Source organism: Ranitomeya variabilis, chromosome 1 (genome assembly GCF_051348905.1).
Source record: "Ranitomeya variabilis isolate aRanVar5 chromosome 1, aRanVar5.hap1, whole genome shotgun sequence".
Taxonomy (NCBI): Eukaryota; Metazoa; Chordata; class Amphibia; order Anura; family Dendrobatidae; genus Ranitomeya; species Ranitomeya variabilis.
Window position 1 is genome coordinate 802,515,341 of NC_135232.1, and position 23,148 is coordinate 802,538,488.

The 23,148-nt window shown below is 43.0% G+C and overlaps 1 protein-coding gene across 2 annotated transcripts in view; it reads right to left on the reverse strand.

Moving 5' to 3' along the window:
* The window catches only part of PURG (purine rich element binding protein G), an 81,771-nt gene that overhangs the window by 21,596 nt on the left and 37,027 nt on the right, over positions 1 to 23,148 (reverse strand). For both annotated transcript variants that reach the window (XM_077274024.1, XM_077274033.1), the window contains exon 2: positions 6,106 to 6,177. The gene's annotated coding sequence lies outside the window, so the exon portion shown is untranslated. The remainder of the gene's footprint in view (positions 1 to 6,105; positions 6,178 to 23,148) is intronic.

Here is a 23,148-nt window from a genome sequence, read left to right on the forward strand (position 1 = left end):
TAAATTTGAATGATTATCCCTTTAACCCCTTCATGACCCAGCCTATTTTGACCTTAATGACCTGGCTATTTTTTAAAATTCTGACCAGTGTCCCTTTATGAGGTAATAACTCAAGAACGCTTTAACGTATCCTAGCGGTTCTGAGATTGTTTTTTCGTGACATATTGAGCTTCTTGCTAGTGATAAATTTAGGTCGATAATTTTTGCGTTTATTTATAAGGGTTAAAATTTGACCAGCGATTTCTCATTTTTCCAACAAAATTTACAAAACCATTTTTATAGGGACCACCTCACATTTGAAGTCACTTTGAGGGGTCTATATGGCTGAAAATACCCCAAAGTGACACCATTCTAAAAACTGCACCCCTCAAAACCACATTCAAGAAGGTTATTAACCCTTCAGGTGTTTCACAGCAGCAGAGTCAACATGGAAGGAAAAAATTAACATTTAACTTTTTAGTCACAAAAATGAACTTTTAGCAACAATTTTTTTATTTTCCCAAGGGTAAAGGGATAAACTGGACCCCGAAAGTTGTTGTACAATTTGTCCTGAGTACGCCAATACCTCATATGTGGGGGGGGAAATCACTTTTTGGGCACACGACATGGCTCGGAAGGGAAGGAGCGCCATTTTACTTTTTGAATGAAAAATTGGCTCCAATCTTTAGCGGACACCATGTCGCGTTTGGAGAGCCCCTGTGTGCCTAAAGATTGGAGCTCCCCCACAAGTGACCCCATTTTGGAAACTAGACCCCCCAAGGAACTTATCTAGATGCATAGTGAGCACTTTGAACCCCCAGGTGCTTCACAAATTGATCCGTAAAAATGAAAGTTTTTTTTTTTATTTTTCACAAAAAAATTCCTTTAGCCTTAATTTTTTCATTTTCTCATGGGCTACAGGATAAAATGGATCTTAAAATGTGTTGGGCAATTACTCCTGAGTACCCCCGATACCTCACATGTGGGGGTAAACCACTGTTTGGGCACACGGCAAGGCTCGGAAGGGAAGGAGCGCCATTCGACTTTTTGAATGAAAAATTAGCTCCAATTGTTAGCGGTCACCATGTCGCGTTTGGAGAGCCCCTGTGTGCCTAAACATTTGAACTCCCCCACAAGTGACACCATTTTGGAAACTAGACCCCCAAAGGAACTTATCTAGATGTGTGATGAGCACTTTGAACCCCCAAGTGCTTCACAGAAGTTTATAACACAGAGCCGTGAAAATAAAAAATCATTTTTCTTTCCTCAAAAATTATTTTTTAGCCCGCAATTTTTTATTTTTACAAGGGTAACAGGAGAAATTGGACCCCAAAAGTTGTTGTCCAGTTTGTCCTGAGTACGCTGATGCCCAATATGTGGGGGTAAACCACTGTTTGGGCACACGTCAGTGCTCGGAAAGGAAGTAGTGATGCTTTGAAATGCACTTTGATGGAATGGTCTGCGGGCGTCACATTGCGTTTGCAGAGCCCCTGATGTGCCTAAACAGTAGAAACCCCCCACAAGTGACCCCATTTTGCAAACTAGACCTCCAAAGGAACTTATCTAGATGTGTGGTGAGCACATTAACCCACCAAGTGCTTCACAAAAATTTATAACGCAGAGCCATGAAAATAAAAAATCTTTTTTTTTCCCCCCACAAAAATAATTTTTTAGCCCCCATTTTTTTTATTTTTCCAAGGGTAACAGGAGAAATTAGACATCCAAAATTGTTGTACAATTTTTCCTGAGTACGCTTATGCCCCATATGTTTGGTTAAACCACTGTTTGGGCACACGTCGGGGCTCAGAAGGGAGGGAGCACCATTTGACTTTTTGAATGCAAGATTGGCTGGAATCAATGGTGGCGCCATGTTGTGATTGGAGACCCCTTGATGTGCCTAAACAGTGGAAACCCCTCAATTCTAACTCCAACACACCCCTAACTCTAATCCCAACTCTAACCATAACGTAATCACAACCCTAACCCCAACACACCCCTAAACCCTAATCCCAACCCTAACCCCAACACACAACCAACCCTAATCCCAACCCTAACCATAACCCTAACCACAAGCCTAACCCTAACCTCAACACACCCCTAACCCAAATCTTAACCCTAATTCCAACCCTAACCCTGATTCCAACCCTAACTCTAGTTCCAGCCCTAACCCTAAGGCTATGTGCCCACGCTGCGGATTCAAGTGCGGATTTTTCCGCACCGTTTTTGAAAAATCCGCAGGTAAAACGCACTGCGTTTTACTTGCGGATTTACTGCGGATTTCCAGTGTTTTTTGTGCAAATTTCACCTGCGGATTCCTATTGAGGAACAGATGTAAAACGTTGGGGAATCCGCACAAAGAATTGACATGTTGCGGAAAACACAATGCAGCGTTTCCGCACTGTATTTTCCGCACCATGAGCACAGCGGATTTGGTTTTCCTTAGGTTTACATGGTACTGTAAACGTGATGGAAAACTGCCACCAATCCGCTGCGGATCCGAAGCCAAACCCGCACCGTGTGCACATAGCCTAATTCTAACCCTAATTGCAACCCTAACCCTAACCCAAACCCTAGTTCTAACCCTAACCCTAGTGGAAAAATAAAAATAAATATATTTTATTTATATCATTATTTTCCCTACCTATGGGGGTGATAAGTGGGGGGGGGGGGGGGCTTTATTTACTATTTTTTTTATTTTGATCACTGTGATATAACCTATCACAGTGATCAAAATGTACCTGTAACGAATCTGCCGGCCGATTCGGCGGGCGCACTACGCATGCGCCCGCCATTTTGGAAGATGGCGGCACCCATCGAAGATGCCAGACGGACACCGGGAGGGTCCCTGGGACTCCAGCGGTACAGGGGGTGGGATCAGACAGCGGGGGGGGGGGGGGGGGGGCACCGGAAGGGAGAGGAGGGGGAGGAAAGCAGCAAAGGGCAGCGGAGCACAAAACGGAGGGGAGGAAAGACTGACAGCGGCGGTCGCCACTGTTAGTCGGTGGGGGGGTCAGATCGCAGACTCCAGCCATGGCCGATGATATTGCAGCATCGGCCATGGCTGGATTGTAATATTTCACCAAATTTCATAGGTGAAATATTACAAATTGCTCTGATTGGCTGTTGAAAGTGCAACAGCCAATCAGAGCGATCGTAGCCACGTGGGGGCAAAGCCACCCCCCCTCGGCTAAAGTACCACTCCCCCTGTCCCTGCAGATCGGGTGAAATTGGAGTTAACCCTTTCACCCGATCTGCAGGGACGCGATCCCTCCATGATGCCACATAGACGTCACAGGTCGGATTGGCACCAACTTTCATGACGCCTATGTTGCGTCACAGGTCGGGAAGGGGTTAATCCAGATCCATACCACAGCAAAACATTAATAAATACAATTTCCCTCATGTTTGTTTTACATCAGCACCATTTGTAAAATGTTCTTTTATTTTGTTAGCATTTTAGGAGGTTTAAAAATGTAGCAGCAATTTTTCATTTTTTCAAGGAAATTTACAACATTTATTTTTTTAGGGACTTATCCATGTTTGAAGTGACTTTAGGGGTCCTATATATTGGGAAACCCCCAAACGTGATACCATTTTCAAAACAGCACCCCTAGACATATTGAAAACTGCTGTCAGGTAGTTTATTAACCCTTCAGGTGCTTAACAAGAATTAATGCAAAGTGGTATGACAGAAATGAAATTGTGTATTTTTACCACCTAAATGCCTCTAACTTCTGAACAGATTACTAGAGATGCCAGACTCTAAGGCCGCTATTTGGTCGTGAATTGCCATGGCAAACATCAGGACCACAAAATCATGATCTGAGGGCACAAGTTTGGATAAAGAGGAAGCCCCTACACTGTTAACCATTTATAATGATGTAGTCACTTTTGACAGAAGCATCTAAGGGGTAAAAACAGATTTGGAAGGTGCAAATACTGATCATAGCTAATGCAGCAAGTTGTCAGCTATAGTATACAGCCGACAGCTGCTGGATTGTCACTTGTATGGGGAGACTATTCTCTTATATCTCAGGTCAGTTAAAAGACGTATTGGCTGTAATTAAGGGGTTAACACTGAGCAGAATCAATTTAAGCCTATTGGTTGAACACTCCACAACAGTCATGGGCTCATGTGGCCCGTTTGAAAAATAATTGCCCACCACTGCCTAGTGAGCTTCCATGTCCAAAGCTTTTTGGATATTGCAACTGTTGTCTGAAAAAGGATTTTGATGATTGTATTTTTTAAGCTTATCATGTTTTCTAGTGTACACAACAATAGTGCAGAAGATGATTACTTAATTTTAATATTCATATTAGGAGTAATTCGTCCACTACCTCCAAACAAGTTTTATTTTCATGTCACAAAAACCTGAATGAATGAATCATGAAAACACATTTTTCCCTTTTAGTTCATGCGTAAACAGTGATTGGGCTGACAGAAGTTGCAAGGGGCAATGGTTGCTAGAGATGGGGAAACTCCAACTGTACTGCGACTGTGAAAAACAAGCGGCAAAACGTCCAACGTCGCAGTTCCATCGATGTGTGAGGTAAGGGTCACATTGCAACCAATCTGAGGTGACTTTCGCTGCAACACCCAGCAAACTTATACCTTCACTACAGCATATACATAAAGAGGTTATCCCATTTTATTTTATTTTTTTTTTTACTATGGGCCAAAGAACTAACAGGCGGGTAGATGTTAATTTACTGCCTGCTGACGATCTCTGCTAGCTCTGAATGGCCACAGATCGCTCTTGCCAGAGATTCTGCAGCTTTCGGTGACATCACGTCGACAGAGTATCTGCTTCTCTTCCGATCTGCTCTGTTGATGGGCTTGACTGCAGATGTGAAGACGATTGACAGCTGGCTGCACGCTGCCCAACTTCGGTACGCCGGATGTCAATCAGCAGGAAATTGGCAATCACGCTTTGTCGACAGAGCAGCCCGGAAGAGTTGGTCTGTTGACATGAAGCAGCAGAATCGCCGGCAGGAGCAGTTAGTTAGAAACTACTTGGCCGTTATTTTTAACTATGGGCCTAAGAACTAACAGTCTAAAATAACACCTTTAAAGGGAACCTGTCACCACGTTTTTGGAAGATGGGATAAAAATAGCGTTAAATAGGGGCAGAGGTGGGCGTTACATTAGTGTGTTTGTTATGCGTTTATTACCCACCTAAGTTGCCGAAATACCTTTGCAAAGTCTCCGTTTTCGCCTGTCAATCAGGCTGGTCTGGTCAAAAGGGCGTTGTCTTCCCCCAGATATTTCGTAGTTTTCCGTTGGTGGCGTAGTGGTGTGCGCATGCCCAAGGTCCCGAATCCACTGCCAGGGGATTTAAAAGAGCGCGCTGTTCGTTATTTCCTTGGTGATCGGTGGGCGCGGCCATCTTCCTTTGGCCGCGCGTGCGCAGAAGCGGCGCTCTGCTGGCCGCGGCTTCAGGAAAATGGCCGCCGCGATATCCATCTGCGCACGCGCGGCATCCCGCAGCCATTTTCCTGAAGCCGCGGCCAGCAGAGCGCCGCTTCTGCGCACGCGCGGCCAAAGGAAGATGGCCGCGCCCACCGATCACCAATGAAATCACGAACAGCGCGCTTTTTTAAATCCCCTGGCAGATGATTCGGGACCTTGGGCATGCGCACACCACTACGCCACCAACGGAAAACTACGCAAAATCTGGGGGAAGACAAGACGCCCTTTTGACCAGACCAGCCTGATTGACAGGCGAAAACGGAGACTTTGCAAAGGTATTTCGGCAACTTAGGTGGGTAATAAACGCATAACAAACACACTAATGTAATGCCCACCTCTGCCCCTATTTAACGCTATTTTTATCCCATCTTCCAAAAACGTGGTGACAGGTTCCCTTTAAGGGATTTGTCCAGTTTCACAAAACTTTTTTCTACATGCACAGTTCATTGTAAAAAAAAACCTCCAAACACACTGTGCTTTACTTAACCTCTCAAGTTATATGATGGTACCAAGAAAAGAGACCAGGTAGTAGCAGAGATGCTGCACTTGACCAAGGGACGGTAATTAAATCAGTTTTTTTTTTTTTTTTTTTTTTTTACAGCAGCAACTACGATGTCAGAGCAGAACCAAATAGCAGAAGTAACCTGGTAACCTACCTGCGCTCAAGAAGAGAGATCATCAAGTACAGGGTTGAAAACACCACTTCACAGCTCAAATGTAACCTGCACCTGTGGATAAAAATTAATAGTAGATCAATTAAATGTACAAGAAATGATAACCCTTTAGCTATACACCTATTTTGAATCTAAAGGATCTGCCATTTTTTTTTCCTTTACCATATTTCAATAACACTAACATTTTTATTTTCCTTTCAAAGAAGTCATCTGAGGGCTTTTTTTTTCGCAGTTATAATTAACAGAGCCATTTTAGGGTACATATAATTTACTGATTAGCTTTTCTATTTTTATTGTGAGGAGAGGCAAAAATGCAAATTTGGGGTTTGGATTTTACGGAGTTCAGCATAAAGTTAACTGACTTTAATGGATTCCGGGCTGCCATAGACAAAGTCCAGGAGGTAAGCTTTCCCCTCTTCAATGATATTCCGCATAGCCGAGCAGCTGCACACGATCATGCAGCTGTAAGAGCAGAAAGCCAGCTGTTAGAAACAGCCAAGCCCCCCATAGAGAAGGTAGAGGCTGTTTATTACCATCTCGGTCTTCCTTGTTGCTATATACAAAGTGCTGAACAAGCTCTACTATGCAGCCAGGAGGCTCAATTTACACTGTAATTGGGGCAAATATACCAGCCCCAGTTACAGGGAAAAAATCTGGGAAAAAAAAGACATTTTAAATCTTGAAATGTCCCACCCAAAAGGTCTTTTATGATGGACACAATATTTGTGATAAATGAAAAATAAAGAAAAAAATAAAGAAAAAAATAGGTGATAACACAATCATTGCCAGTTCAAATTGCTGTGTATTACCCAGTCCCTGACAAAAAAAGGTTAAAAAATATATATTGAGATAGATGCATTTCCTTAATTTTCCATCAATACAGGGGGAGGTGGAGGGTGAAAGTGAGAAAATAAAATCTAAGCCCCATGTTTCAGAGAAAAAGATGCAAAAAGTAATTTTAAATATTTGAAGGAGAAAAAAAAAATACTGCTCTAAGTCACCAGTATGAAAAAATCTTGAAAAAATGTGCCTAGTCCGGAATGGAGGTAAATGGTCCGGCCCTGAACTGGTTAAATGGTCACTTTTGTTTCCACAAACCTTGCATAAACTAATAATATGGATCAATGAGAAACTTTGTAATATTTATTTTCTCCTCTTAGAAGTTACTTTTTCACTAGCCCTCTCCTACACTCAGAGAAGCAGCTCAAATCCATCTTGTTCAAAGAAAGATGGTCTGCCAGCACAGTGAGGTATCAGATTGCACCTCTATCATACTCTATGGATCACAGTGAGGTATCAGATTGCACCTCTATCATACTCTATGGATCACAGTGAGGTATCAGATTGCACCTCTATCATATGCTATGGAGCACAGTGAGGTATCAGATTGCACCTCTATCATACGCTATGGAGCACAGTGAGGTATCAGACTGCACCTCTATCATACGCTATGGAGCACAGTGAGGTATCAGACTGCACCTCTATCATACTCTATGGAGCACAGTGAGGTATCAGACTGCACCTCTATCATACTCTATGGAGCACAGTGAGGTATCAGATTGCACCTCTATCATACTCTATGGGTCACAGTGAGGTATCAGACTGCACCTCTATCATACTCTATGGAGCACAGTGAGGTATCAGACTGCACCTCTATCATACTCTATGGAGCACAGTGAGGTATCAGATTGCACCTCTATCATACTCTATGGAGCACAGTGAGGTATCAGACTGCACCTCTATCATACTCTATGGAGCACAGTGAGGTATCAGATTGCACCTCTATCATACTCTATGTAGCACAGTGATAGACAAGCAGATGGAGCTGCTAATCAAGCAACTATTTTAGCTTACTTCAGTATAGGACTCAAAGTCACGCAGTACAGTACTAGCAGCTATATGCTACTGGTGGCCTGCAAAGCCAGTGAGCTATGATAACGCTGGATGAGTTGACTTATTGGTGTCATTTTGTGCAACATACAAATCTTTGATCACATTTTTGAGGTATGACATGGAAAAAAAATATAAACTGCAATTCTACCGGTTTCATTTCGTACAGTATTAATTTGCTTGGTTGGATTAAAAACGATGATTATTTAATAGCTTAGGGTAATCTTAAAAAATTCATGGCAAATATAATGTATGTTTTTTATACATTAAAGAAAGTATTTTTTATTGAAAAAAAAAATGTTTTTTGTTTTTTTAGTCTCCCTTTACGACTTGAACATGGATGAGCCTGCTCTGCTGTACCCCAGGCTCTGAATGAGCACTGACTCGGCCAGGATCAGAGAAATCCATTTGCAACCCATAATCACCTCACATAAAAGAAGATTCCTCCCTTATACAACCCCTGGCAAAAATTATGGAATCACCGGCCTTGGAGGATGTTTATTCAGTTGTTTAATTTTGTAGAAAAAAAAAAAGCAGATCACAGACATGGCACAAAACTTAAGTCATTTCAAATGGCAACTTTCTGGCTTTAACCCCTTAGTGACGGGGCCAATTTTTTAAAATTCTGACCAATGTCACTTTATGTGGTGATAACTCTGGAACGCTTCAGCAAATCCCATGTTCATTAGTTTTGCGGAATTTCGGTGATTTTGCCGCTATATAAATTAGTATTGGGATGCTCCGGAAAAAAAAAGTGTCTTAATTGCAAATATCTTTAACCCCTTCACCCCTGGAGCTTTTTCCGTTTTTGTTTTTCGCTCCCCTCCTTCCCAGAGCCATAACTTTTTTATTTTTCCGTCAATATGGCCATGTGAGGGCTTATTTTTTTGCGGGACGAGATGTACTTTTGAACGATACCATTGGTTTTACCATGCCGTGTAACAGAAAACGGGAAAAAAATTCCAAGTGTGATGAAATTGCAAAAAAAGAAGTGCAATCTCACACTAGTTTTTTGTTTGGCTTTTTTGCTAGGTTCACCAAATGCTAAAACTGACCTGCCATTATGATTCTCCAGGTCAGTACGAGTTCATAGACACCTAACATGTCTAGGTTATTTTTTATCTAAGTGGTGAAAAAAAATTCCAAAGTTTGCTAAAAAAAATAAAAATTGCGCCATTTTTCGATACCGGTAGCGTCTCCAATTTTCGTGATCTGGGGTCAGGTGAGGGCTTATTTTTTGCGTGCCAAGCTGGCATTTTTAATGATACAATTTTGGTGTAGATACGTTCTTTTGATTGCCCATTATTGCATTTTAATGCAATGTCACGGCGACCAAAAAAATGTAATTTTGGCTTTTTGATTTTTTTTTCTCGCTACGTCATTTAGTGGTCAGGTTAATCCTTTGTTTTTATTGATAGATTGTAGTGTGAAGTAGCACGCACAAAAGAAGTAGCATGCTGCAGTGGATTTCATGCGGACTTTTCCGCACCATTAGCACAGCCTTTTTTTTTCCTATCGATTTACATTGTACTGTAAATCACATTGCGGAACTACAGTGTTTCTGTGCGGAAAAATCCGCTGTGGATCCGCACTAAATCAGCATCGTGTGCACACAGCCTACATTTGAAAATGCATTTACTTTCTTGCCAAACCTGTATTGCTAAGCTATGCGCAAATAAAGCCTGGGGTGGTCTGTATGAACCCTCCAATATTGCCCACGGAGTATTTCCACCCAAAAAATGCACAAGGTGGGCTTCTGCATTATTAAGTCCATCCTGGTTTACCCAATGTTTTAAGTAGTGTAGTTGACCAGCCAGTTAATACAAATATAAGTCAGGGACCGCATATCCACCTTGTTTTTTGGGCCTCTGCAGGGATCCAATACTTAATTTAGGTCTTGATGGACCCCATATAAATGCTACCATCATACTATGCATTTTTCTAAAAACTCTTTTAGGGACCCTTAATGATGTGTGTTCCAGCATATATAAGCATTTAGGAAGAATTATCATTTTAATTAATCCAATTCTTCCCGCTACAGATAAGGGAAGTCGGGACCATATCCCAAACGTATTCCTCATCATATCTTCCAAAGGGTATATATTATTTTTAAGGTCTCAAATCGGATTTTGATTACGATGCCTAAATATTTACATTTTTGTACTACCTTTAAACCACAGAGCACGGGTTCAGTTATGTTATCTATTAATAATCACAGACGTACTCCAGTTAATTTTAAGACCAGATAATTCCCCAAAATAATGAATAAGATCAATTGCCCTTGGAAGAGAAAAGAGCACTAGAAAGAGCACTAGATCATCTACATATAATCCCACCTTATCCACTCGAGTTGATATTGATTCCCTCCACCATAGGATCCTGCCTAATTTCAAGTGCAATTGGCTCGATTGCAAGAGCAAAGAGCATTGGGGGATAGTGGGCAGCCCTGTCTAGTTCCCCTACCCAGGTCAAAGTAATCCATCAGCAAGCCATTAACAAGAATATTAGCTGTGGGCATATAATAAAGTACTTCAATCCACTTGCAAAATTTGTCTGAAAAAACAAATTTCAAAAGAATACGATGCAAAAACTTCCACTCCTCTTAATCAAAAGCCTTTGCAGTATTTAGAGAGGCTATCGCCCAAGGCTTCTTATACTTGTGTCCTGTCTGAGTTAGAACCTGCACCCTTCTAATATTAGAGGAGGTGGATCTTCCTGGCATAAAGCCAGATTGATCTTCATGTACTATGCTTAGAATTACTGCTTTAAGTCTGTTGGCTATTAGTTTAGTGAGTATTTTATAGTCTGTATTGATATGGGGCGGTAAGAGCCACACTCCTCAGCAGGTTTATCTGGCTTTGGTACTACCACTATCGTGGCAGCAGTGCCACTTTGACAGTAAAAATGATGAAGAAGAATTGACCCCATAACTTAGCATATTTACACCATTGTATAATAATTGGGCATATCCATTTAAAAAAAAAAAAGTAATATCTGCAGATTATTTTCCTTTTTTTCCCCCTACGTTGGATTTTTTTTTTCTTTTTTCAATTTTTGGAAGGTTGTTTCCACCAATCTCTCCCATCGGGAAACAATGTACAGTCTGAGTTAGGTCAACACAGCAGTTTTTCACTTGGAACCAGAGGTGACTCCAGGTCACCAATAAGCTGCAACCTTAGAAGATAGACTGGCTGTCCAATAAAAATCTGATGGTTCAGAACCTGTCCAGTCCCTTTTAGGCTGAAGTCATTTATATCTTCAGTTTTAAAGCTGAAGTCTTAAACAGGTAAATATGTACTTTTATTCTACTTCCACATATGTAGCAAATATTTTATATGCACCTGCCTGAAATCGGCTGAGCAAGGAGTTCGGCAAGCTGGAAAGCCCCCAAGGCAAATGTTAGGATTTGTTTCAGCTTTGTGGTATTGTGCTTTGGGGTAGTGTGGTGCCACCTGCAGGTAATTTTTCCTTACTGCACTTTTATGAAAATTAATGTTTAAAATGTATTTTGTGATAACATCATGGATGTGTGGTTTGTTTGGCTATTTTCTTGCTGAAGGGGGCAAGTTTTCCTTTCAAATGGTGTATCATTTGTGTGTGTGTGGGTGCAGTATGAACGAAGACACAAATTACCGAAAAAGAGTGTTTTGAAATAATATAGAAGGATAGGAAAGTAGAAAACTAAGGTAGAAGGAGGAATCACGTTTTTGGCGCACCAAGGTGCCCTTAGTGTGGTAGAAACTCATCAGGTTTCAACTGTATCAATTTTTTTTAAATCTTTACCTAAAAAATATAAATTTTATATTACGTGGATGGAGGTGCTCGAGAGATTCCTCCTTTCTTCTACATTAGCTGCACTCACCAGAGGATCTCCAACCTTATCAGATTTACCGCACAGCGTGGTGAGCTCCAAAAACCCAACCTCTCCTTCCTAAAAACTAAGAGTTGATTCGAAGGCAGAAGATTGTAGTTTATTCAGCGTAAGCATGGATTCGTGCACAAGTTCTATCCAGACGAAAAGTCTAGACAACCTTCAAGGCACTTATCACCATATTTCTAAAAGTCTGACAAAATGCAAGTTACAATTAAATCAGTACAGTTGCTAGTTTTAGCTTCATGAACGAGACTACTAGTGTAAATGCCAATGATTAACCGCTTACAATAGGCTTCTGTTTGCCTACTCCCACAGGCAGAAGTGGCCCCAGAACAATGAACAGCGTAGAGACATTGTACAGAGAGAAAGCCGCCACATCACAAAGCTTTCAAACCCATTCTAGTTCGAACGTTATTGCTCTGTTAATGTGAAATTCCAATTCTGCCTAGAAGCAGGCTTACTGATTTATGGCCATTGTCAAAAAGAGCAGCACTGGCTCAAAGGCTGTGTACAAGAAGGAGAACATGTACCAAGAACACATTTTTGGCATTGAGGCCTTCTGAATCAAAACCTGATAAAGCCGATCAGAACGAGATATTTTTATTTTCCACTGCAACATACTGCGAAAGAAAACATACCGTATATTGGAGTTAAAATGTTAATTTCAGCAAGCTTTAGGGAGGACAAATACAGTATATAATTAGGTTTTATCCCAACATCAAAAGCAATTTTATATTTTTCTTCCAAAGAGGCCCATAACCGAACATTGTTCTGAGTCTCCAACGCTGTAAGCACTGAACTTCATCATTTGCAATCCACATTGACACATATTTGTGTTACCAGGCTAAACAATGTGGTATGAACTTTTGCTCGAAGAGCCAACCTCAAAAATTCCACCACATACCAACCCTGTGTGAACATACTCCTGGCAAATCTTGGGTTTATAGTGCCCCATAGGCTAACTACAACGGTCTCTTTCCTACATCTCTGACCTACTCTCCCACTGCCTCACCTCTGGTCCTCACAAGTCCTTGTCTTCTCACACAATCATTGCCAAGATGTCTCCTGTGCATCCCTTTTACTCTGAAATTTACTACAGTACACAAAAGCCATCAGATTCTCCTCTCACCTTCAAAATCATCATAGAAAACCCAGAACCCACCTCTTCACAAGAGTACAATCTAGGACACCTTTTTCACCCCCTGACAGGGGTGCTGACATGACTTGTCAGTCTATGGGGCAATACTTACCACTGTAAAAAGCCTCGAAAGACATTGCTATTGATCTTACAAAAAAGCATAGTTACTTACCGATAACGGTATTTCTCAGAGCCCATGACAGCACTACCAGAGAGAGGGGATCCGCCCTTCAGGGACAGGAAACCTATAGGATAAAAGGGTGGTACCTCTCTCCTGCGTCAGTTTGGTTTACAGAGCATCAGAGGTCCTCCAGGTTAGTGACAACAGGAAAATATACAATTTTAACATATTGCTTATTAGGATTACACCGTGTCTATAATAAAAATGCACATTTCATATAATAAAGTGCTCACCGCACACGTGATAAGTGGGGGGGGGGGGAATAAGCAGGTGCTGTCATGGGCTCTGAGAAATACCGTTATCGGTAAGTAACTATGCTTTTCTCAGTCGCCCATGACAGCACTACTAGAGAGAATTGCAGAGATTATTGCTTAGGGAGGGACCACAGCCTGCAAGACCTAAGACTAAGACTAAGACTAAGTTTAAGTCCCGGGTTGGTAGTCTTTTTATGTTTATGGGTTTAGATCTTACAGCAGCTTTAATAAACCTTGTTACCCATGGATTAGCGGCTATATTCTCACTGTATAATGCCCCTAAAGCCGCTATTTGCACTTTTGAAGTGCTTACCGAGAGGCCTAGTTCTAAGCCTTTTTGTAGGAATTCTAATACTTTAGCAACTGGGACCCCATGTTGTAATTTTACCCCAGAGGTGGACAGAAACTTTTTCCAGGTTTTGCCGTAGATTTTAGTTGTTACTGTTTTCCTACTTTTCAATAGTGTGGATACTAATTTATCCGAAAAACAGTTTGCCTTTAGTAGTGACCTCTCAAATTCCACGCTGTCAAGTGGAGTCTCTCTGAGGGTGGAACACCGGTCCCTGCGATAGGTCATCCGGAAGATCCGGGAGAACCCAGGGATCGGTGACCGATAGCATCCTCAGCCAGGAAAACCAGGTCCTTTTGGGCCAGAAAGGGGCTATTAGGATGAGAATCGCCCTGTCCTGTCTGATTTTCCGCAGAACTGCCGGAATAAGTATATAAGGGGGAATGGCATATGCGAGACCCTGAGTCCAGGGAATCGTGAATGCATCCAGTGCCCGAGGGCCCCCTCTGGGGTCTAGAGAACAGAATTCTTTTACTTTCCTGTTCTCTACACTGGCAAAAAGGTCTATTACAGAGACCCCCCATAGTTTGGTGATCTGATTGAAGATGCTTTGATTCAGTGTCCATTCCCCCTGTTTTAAATGGGTAGGGCTTAAGAAGTCTGCTTTTTGGTTTTCTACCCCTTTATATGTAGCGCAGAGAGGGATAGAAAGTTGTTTTCTGCTAAAGTGAAGATTTGAGAAGTGGCCTTCATTAGGGCTCGAGACCTGGTCCCCCCTGGTGGTACAGGTAGGCTACCACTACCTGATTGTCCGAGAAAACCCGGACATGATGCCCCTGCAGGCTGTGAAGGAAGTATGATAGGGCATTGCTCACCGCCCAAAGTTTTTTGGTTTGAGAATGCCCCGTATTCTTGACCTGTCCAGACTCCCTGAGTGATACTGTTGCCCAGGTGAGCTCCCCACCCCGTGGGACTGGCATCCGTGTAACTATCCGAGATATGTCTATTACCCAAGGAACCCCTTTTGATAGGTTGTTGGAATCCGACCACCAGGTTAGGGAACGAATAGTGTCTGAATTTAGAGTCATATGTCCTTCTAGATGTCCCTCTAGTGTGATCTGATTCCTCAGAATATCCCACTGGAGATTTCTCGTGTGAATTTGTGCCCACTGTATTGCCGGGAGGCAGGCAGAAAGGGACCCCAGTAGTGACATCGCCCCTCTCAAGGTCATATGAGGGTTTGAGCAAGCTCTTGAGACAAGATTTTATATTTTTTGTTTTTTCTGTTCTGGAAGACCACATTCCTTTTGTTATCGAGTCCAAAGTTAGGCCCAAAAACTCTTGAACCCTGGTCAGTTCTAGTTTTGATTTTTGGAGATTTATAAGCCAGCCTAACTCTGTCAGAGTTTTTATTACTCTGTCGCATTGTTGGCGACAGTGTTGGGCTGAATTGCTGACAATTAGAAAGTCGTCCAAGTATGGTACTATTAAAATGTCTTTTTCTCTTTGATAGCGGAAATAATGGCCCATCTATTTGGTAAATATGCGGGGTGCCACTGAAATGCCAAAAGGAAGGGCTTTGTACTGGTATTCCCTTATTTCTCCTCCCATGACCACTGCTAGTCTGAGGTATTTCTGGGAGTTTTTGTGGATGGGGACGTGATAATACGCGTCGCTGAGATCCAACACTATCATGAAGCAATTTGGAAACAGGTTTTTGATTGTTGATTTTCTTGATTCCATTTTGAAACTTTGGTTCTTTACATAACTGTTTAGCTTCTGCAAGTTTATTATTGTGCGGAAGGAACCATCCGGTTTTGGAACCAGAAACAGTGGGGAAAAAACCCTGTCCCTCTTTCCAGCAGGGGGACTTCTTGAATGACGTCTTTGTTTATGAGCTTTGAAATTTCTTGTTCCAATGCCTGTTGTTGCCGAGGTGAGGATTTTAGTGGGGTGACCACAGTTTTGGGGAGGAAGGGAAGTAAAGTTTATCTGAAGTCCCATTTTTATCAAGTTCAAAACCCAAGTGCTGGTTGAGATTTTTTCCCAGGCCGGAAGGTGTTGAGATAATCTCCCTCCCACCCTGGGGAAGGTGTCACTTAGGGGTCTTTTTATCTCTTGGGGAATTACCAAAGAGGAACCCCCTATCTCTTCTGTTCCCATCATCCCATCTGTTCTGTTCCATTGGGTGACGTCTCCGGAACAACGTCCTTTTCCGAAAGGGCCGCTTAACAAATGGTGTGGCCAGGTTAGGGAATCCTTTTTTTTATCTCCGGCTTTTTGTAAAATGTCATCCAGGGTCTCTCCAAACAAAAATTTTCCCTCAAATGGAATTGAACAAAGTTTTTGTTTAGTTTGTAGGTCGCCTGGCCAACTTTTTAGCCATAGCGTACTACGAGCTGCATTAGATAAAGCTGCCGATTTGAAAGTGAGTTTAATAGAATCGGCTGCCGAGTCCGCCAAAAAGGCTGCCGCCCCTCTAATCATGGGAATCGATTCTATCACTTTATTCCTAGATACCCTGTGTCTCAGTTGTTTCTCTAATTTATCTATCCAAATCATTAGAAATCTAGAAGTACACGCGGCTGCTATTGCAGGCCTTAAACATCCCCCTGCCGATTCCCAAGCCCCTTTAAGGAAGGTATCGGCTCTTTTATCAAGGGGATCCTTCAGAGTTCCCATGTCCTCAAAGGGCATCGCAAATTTTTTTGAGGCCTTAGCTACTGCTACGTCAAGTTTAGGGGCTTTATCCCATGACGTAGAAGCCTCTTCCTCGAAGGGATATTTCCTTTTAAGGGAGGGTACGGATGAGTTTTTTTATTTCTGGTTTCTCCCACTCCTTTTTAATTAATGCTTGAACATTTTCGTTAAGTGGAAAGACTCTACGCTTTTTTTGACCTAATCCTACAAAACATGATGTCCTGTACTGTCTTATCAGGACGGGGATCAAGGACCCCCATGGTGAATCTTACAAACTTCACAAGGGAATCGACTTCATCTAAAGGGAAGCAGTGGCGACCTCCGCTCTCAGAATCCGAGGAGGACCCCCATCTGTCTGAATTTCCATCTCCAGAACTAGAGGAATCAGAGTGTGAATAGGGTACAGGTGTTTTCTCTTTGACCCCTTCCCCTTTAAGGGATTTAAACGCTGTTTCTACCTCTGATCTGATTACAGATCGCAATTCAGAGGCGAAACTAGGGGTTTCCTCACAAAGGACCTGTCCTATACATGAATCACACAATTTCTTATCCCAGGTTTGCGACAGGGGTTTTCTGCACAGGGGACATGACCTATGCTTAGTTTTCTCCATTCTTTTTCTTGCCTAAAAATAAACGGAAAATGGCACTTTCACGAAGATCACTCACCCATCTTGCGCAGCCACAGGTACCGGTTCTGGAGGAGGTATAGGATCCTGTATGAGATCCGTAGTCGGTGGTGTCGGCTGGTTAGCCATAGTGGAGACTTTACTCTGCGGCGTGGAATGGCTGCTGGAGCAAGTACTGCGGGTGCCGGCAGAGGATCTCTTTCTTTGTGCATCCGGCTTGCGCTGGTGGTGACGCTGCAGCGGTGGCTGTAATGGCTGCGGCGGCTGGAGCTGCTGATCGCTGTCCTCCATTATTGGGACTGCATGCAGCAAGGGAACATCTCCACAGCAAACTTTAAAATGGATTTTTGGTGCGAATCCACCCCCTCCTCCAGGGCTGCGTCATCGGGAAACACTGATCCCCATATCTTGATCTGCGCATGCGCGCGCTGCCTGGGGCCCGGAAGTAGAGATGCACTAGATCCGGGGCGGCGGCCATCTTGGTGCACTTCGCATACCGTGCGCCCGCCCCGAATCAGGAAGTGCTTGTTGCGGCGTGAAGATGTACGGCACACCGGGTCCCCGAAGCCCCTAACCCAATCCGGGGAGGCGGCCGCGCTTCCCTCCGCGCACTCTGCAGACCCCTCGGTCCCAGCAGTGGCGGCGTCGGACACCGCACCAGCCGTGACAGGGGCCTCCCCGCCGTCATAGCTCGACTGGCCGGCTCCGGATCTTCAGGTACCGATCCTAGAGGGTTCCCTGTCAGGGACAGGAAACCAAACTGACGCAGGAGAGAGGTACCGCCCTTTTATCCTATAGGTTTCCTGTCCCTGAAGGGCGGATCCCCTCTCTCTGGTAGTGCGGTCATGGGCGACTGAGAAAACCTCCTGATGAGTTAGCTTTGTAATGTAGCAGGTGATTCCTTGATATTCTGGTGGCTCCTGTAATTTGGTTTTCAATTGTTCTTGGATGGCTACCAAGGTGTTAATCTCTATCCATGGGGTTGGAACATATACGATTGTATCTGATGGCTTGGCTGTAGACAATAGAGTTTTTTTATGTGTTTTGCATGGAAACTATCCAATTTAAGGTACGGTATGTTGGACGGTCAACCACGGTATACCATCCAAAAACAATTGAAAACCAGATTACAAGAGCCACCAGAATATCAAGGAATCACCTACTACATTACAAAGCTAAAGAAGAAAATAACCGGGTACCTCTAGTAGTCATCTACAATCCAAATCTGGAGGTGCTAAGGGGAGCTGCACAGAAATTACAAACTTTACTACAAAAAGATGCCCGATTACAAACCATTTTTCCAGACCCCCACTACTGTGTTTTAGGCAGCCCCCAAATCTAAGAAGCATCATTGTCAGAAGCTCCCAGTCCTCTCCAACAGCTATTGCAACCTTTCCCTGCAACCAGAAAAAATGTCAAGCCGGTCCATTTATAATGACCACGGAAAAGATAAAGATCCCCAACTCACATCAGGACTACAAGATCCCAGGTACTTTCAGCTGCATCACATCTAATGTGGTGTACTTAATTATTTGTATTAATTGTCCAAGGGGGTCTGTATGTAGGGGAGACAGGGAAAAAGCTTAGAACAAGGATGAATTCTCACCGCCACACAATAAGGTTATGTTTCCACGGTCAGTATTGGCAGCGCTTTAGACGCAGCTCTGTCCAAAGCGCTGCCAGCCTTTGTATGCGCGGTGATTCCGCATGTGTTCATTGAATCATGCAGAATCACCGCATCCTATACACAGACTGTGTATACAGATGCGCCGCATGTCAGGTTACGCAGGTCTGCCACCTGCGTCTTTGTACGCATAGTGGAGATGAGATTTCATAAAATCCCCTCCACTACACTAACATCTGGACGCTGCGGATTGGACGTTGCGGCTGTACGCAGAATACAACTCGCAGCGTTTCCTGACCGTGGAAACATACCCTAAGAGAAAAAAAGAATAGATCTACCTGTGGCCAAAATGTTTGTATCCCTGAGCACAGCACCATGGACATGAAATTGCTTGTATTGAAAGGCAACTTCAAATGTCAGAGAGACAGAAGAGTCTGGGAGTATAAATTTATGACAACCTTTGACACCCAGTGCAGGAATGAATGTGTGGCATGGATTTATGTCTTTTTACATCAATTAAGAAATTTGCTCTTCAGACCTTGTGGGGGCATACAAGCACAGAACCAGACCCCAATCAGAGGACAATAAAACTTTCACTCCTTATCTATGAACTGTTCCAATATTTATGGACAACTGTTTATCACTCTCCCATAATGACAGTTCTGTGCTGTGTTGTGTATAAATATGTGATTCTTCATATTGTGTGTTATTCTATGCCTGTTGAAGAGACCTGAGTAGTTTTGAAAGCTTGCAATTTGTTACCAGCTTTTCAGTCAGCCAATAAAAAAAAGGTATGAACCACTGAGGACTCCATTCCAAATAAATGTTCTTTAAGCACACTGGGGCTCAGAAGGGAGTGTGCATTTGGATTTGGGAGCAGATAATTTGCCGAATTTCTTTTGGGGAGCGAGGAGTCATTTAGCTTTTCCAGAGCCTTTGTGCTACCAGTAATGTGGAAGCCTCTATATTTCCATTAAAGGGAATCTGTCACCCCAAAAATCAAAGATGAGCTGTGGCCACCGGCATCAGGGACTTATCTACAGCATTCTCGAATGCTGTAGATAAGCCCCCGATGAATCCTGAAAGACGAGAAAATGAGGTTAGATTATACTCACCCAGGGGTGGTCCCGGTCTTGTTCTGCTCTGATGGGCGTCGCGGTCCAGACCGGGGCTTCCCATCTTCTTACGATGACATCCTCTTCTTGTCTTCACGCCGCAGCTCCGGCGCAGGCGTACTTTGTCTGCCCTGTTGAGGGCAGAGCAAAGTACTGCAGTGCCCAGGCGCCGGGCCTCTCTGAACACAATTTGTGCGGCCCCCGAAGGATGGCATGAATATCCAAATGGCCCTTGGCAGAAAGAAGGTTCCTCACCCCTGACCTAAGCCAGAGAACAGATCTAATATTGTACCATTGAAGATATATATGTAGTATCTCCCATATTATCGGATTTTGATTGTGGTCACATTGATGGCTATATCATGTGAGGTGGGCAGGGTTTTATAAGGGTCTATAAATTCTTGCCATTTGAGTCAAACCTAGCTTGTGAGTAAGAACTCTATACGTTCGAAATGTATCAACCTCATGTGATGCCTTCCTGGGACTTATTGTACCTGTAAAATATATGCACCGAATGGATTGACTTGCACGTTTTTACATGGATTACAATAAAGACAAGTTTTAATGTGCTGGATCTGGACCTTTGGAATTTTTATGGGAACCTGTTTTACTGCTGCTACTTGATGGGTGATTCTGTGCATGGACATACATGGGTGAGCGGACTGCTTTTATGTATAAGCTATGCCAGGAAAATCTTCGCTCCAAAAAACAAACAGCGCTGCTTCCTACCGACCCCTACAGTGTGCCCAAACAATACTATATGACCTCATGTGGAGTATTGAAGAAATTGTTTGAAAATGGACATCACAATTTGTTGCACATTGTTCCCAGTCAAAGTGAAAAATTTGGGTTGCCCCTTTCTTTCTGAGATTTACGGTGTGCCAAATCAGCAACTTCCGCCCACAAATGGGATATGCCATGGCGTACTGGAGTGTTCATTTAAAAATTTAGGGCAAGAGCAACATTTTAGTGGAAAAAAAAAAAAAATAAAATTAATTTTTCGTTCTCCACCAAGTGTTATAAAATTCAGAGAATCACCTCTTGGTTCACGATGCTGAATACTCCGATAGATTAATTCCTTAACCCCTTCATGACTGGAGCTTTTTTCAGTTTTGCGTTTTCGTTTTTCGCTCCCCTTCTTTCCAGAGCCATAACTTTTTTATTTTTCCGTCAATATGGCCATGTGAGGGCTTATTTTTTGCGGGACGAGGTGTAATTTTGAACAACATTATTGGTCTTAGCATGTCGTGTACTCGAAAACGGGAAAAAAATTCCAAGAGCTTGGCATTTTTGCTAGATTCAATAAATGCTAAAACTGACTTGCCATTATGATTCTCCAGGTCATTACGAGCTCATAGACATCAAACTTGTCCAGGTTCTTTTTTATGTAAGTGGTGAAAAAAAAAATTCCAACATTTCCTAAAAAAAAACTGCGCAATTTACCCATATCCGTAGCGTTTCCATTTTTCGAGATCTCGGGCAGAACGAGGGCTTATTTTTTGCGTGCCGAGCTGGCGTTTTTAATGATACCACTTTTGTGCAGATACATTCTTTTGATTGCCCGTTATTGCATTTTAATGCAATGTCGCGGCGACCAAAAAAAAAAAAGTAATTCTGGCATTTCGTTTTTCTCGCTACGCCGTTTAGCGATCAGGTTAATCCTTTTTTTTTTTTTTTAAATTGATAGATCGGGCGATTCTGAATGCGGCGATACCAAATATGTGTTTGATTTTATTTTTAGGCTAAGTGCACACGTTGCAGAATTGCTGCGGAAATTTCCGCGGCAATTCTGCAACTCCTGCCGTGGGTATATCGCATGCGGAATTGGCATGCATATTCCCGCAGAAAACTAGCGTTTTGCAAGCATAATTAGCTTGCAGAATGCTAGCGTTTTCCAAGCGATCTGTAGCATCGCTTGGAAAACTGATTGACAGGTTGGTCACACTTGTCAAACATAGTGTTTGACAAGTGTGATCAACTTTTTACTATTGATGCAGCCTATGCAGCATCAATAGTAAAAGATAGAATGTTAAAAATAATAATAAAAAAATAAAATAAAAATGGTTATACTCACCTTCCGCAAACAGCCGATCTCCTCAGCGGCTTCCTTTCCTATAGATGGTGTGTGTGCAGGACCTTCGATGACATCGCAGGTCCTTCACACACACCATCTATAGGAACGGAAGCGGCCACGTGCACCGCTGAGAGGCGGGAAGACTTCGGGGCCATCAGAGGGTGAGTATATCACGATTTTTTATTTTAATTATTTTTTTTTTTTAACAATTATATGGTGCCCAGTCCGTGGAGGAGAGTCTCCTCTCCTCCACCCTGGGTACCAACCGCACATGATCTGCTTACTTCCCGCATGGTGGGCATAGCTCCATGCGGGAAGTAAGCAGATCAATGCATTCCTAGGTGTGCGGAATCACCGCGATTCCGCAAATTTAATGAACATGCTGCGTTTTTTTCCGGAATGCGATTCCGCTCAGGAAAAAAATGCAGCATGTGCACAAAAAATGCGGATTGCATTCTATTAAATAGGATGCTTAATGTGAGTGTTTCTTTCACGGTTTTATAGCGTTTTTATAGCGAAAAACCGCAAAAAAAGTGTAAAAAATCTGCTACGTGTGCACACAGCCTTAATGTTTTATTTTGAATGGGGCGATTTGACCTTTTTTTTTTTTTTTTTTTTTACTTTTGGCATGCTTCAATAGCCACCATGGGAGGCTAGAAGCTGCCACATCTCGATTGCCTCTGCTACACAGAGGCGATGCTCAAAACGCCCCTATGTAGTAGAACTACAGCATTGCTATGAGTGCCGACCACAGGGTATCAACAACCATAGAGGTCTCAAGGAGACTTCTGGTTGTCATGCCAACGCACCACTGACCCCCGATCACGTGACGGAAGCACTTGTTAAATGCCGCTGTCAGAGTTTGACAGCGGCATTTAAACTAGTTAATAGGCGCAGGCGGATCGCGATTCTCCCCACGCCTATTGCGGGCACATGTCAGCTGTTGAAAACAGCTGACATGTTGCGGCTTTGAGGTGGGCTCACCGCCGGAGCCCACCTCAAAGCAGAGCTTCTGACGTCGGACGTACTATCCCGTCCGACGTCAGAGAGGGGTTAAGGGGGAACAAATTCCACCACCTTTCTGAGAGCCTGTACTGCATTACACACATCATCGGCTAGGTCCCCCTTTATACCACCAAATATTTTATTTTCTTCTGCGCTGTGTATGTTAATGCTTTTGGTCCAGTCCGAACAAATCACATGGCCCAGATGGACTGCAAGCAAGATCCCCCTTATTCAAAATTTTAGGAGACTCTAGCA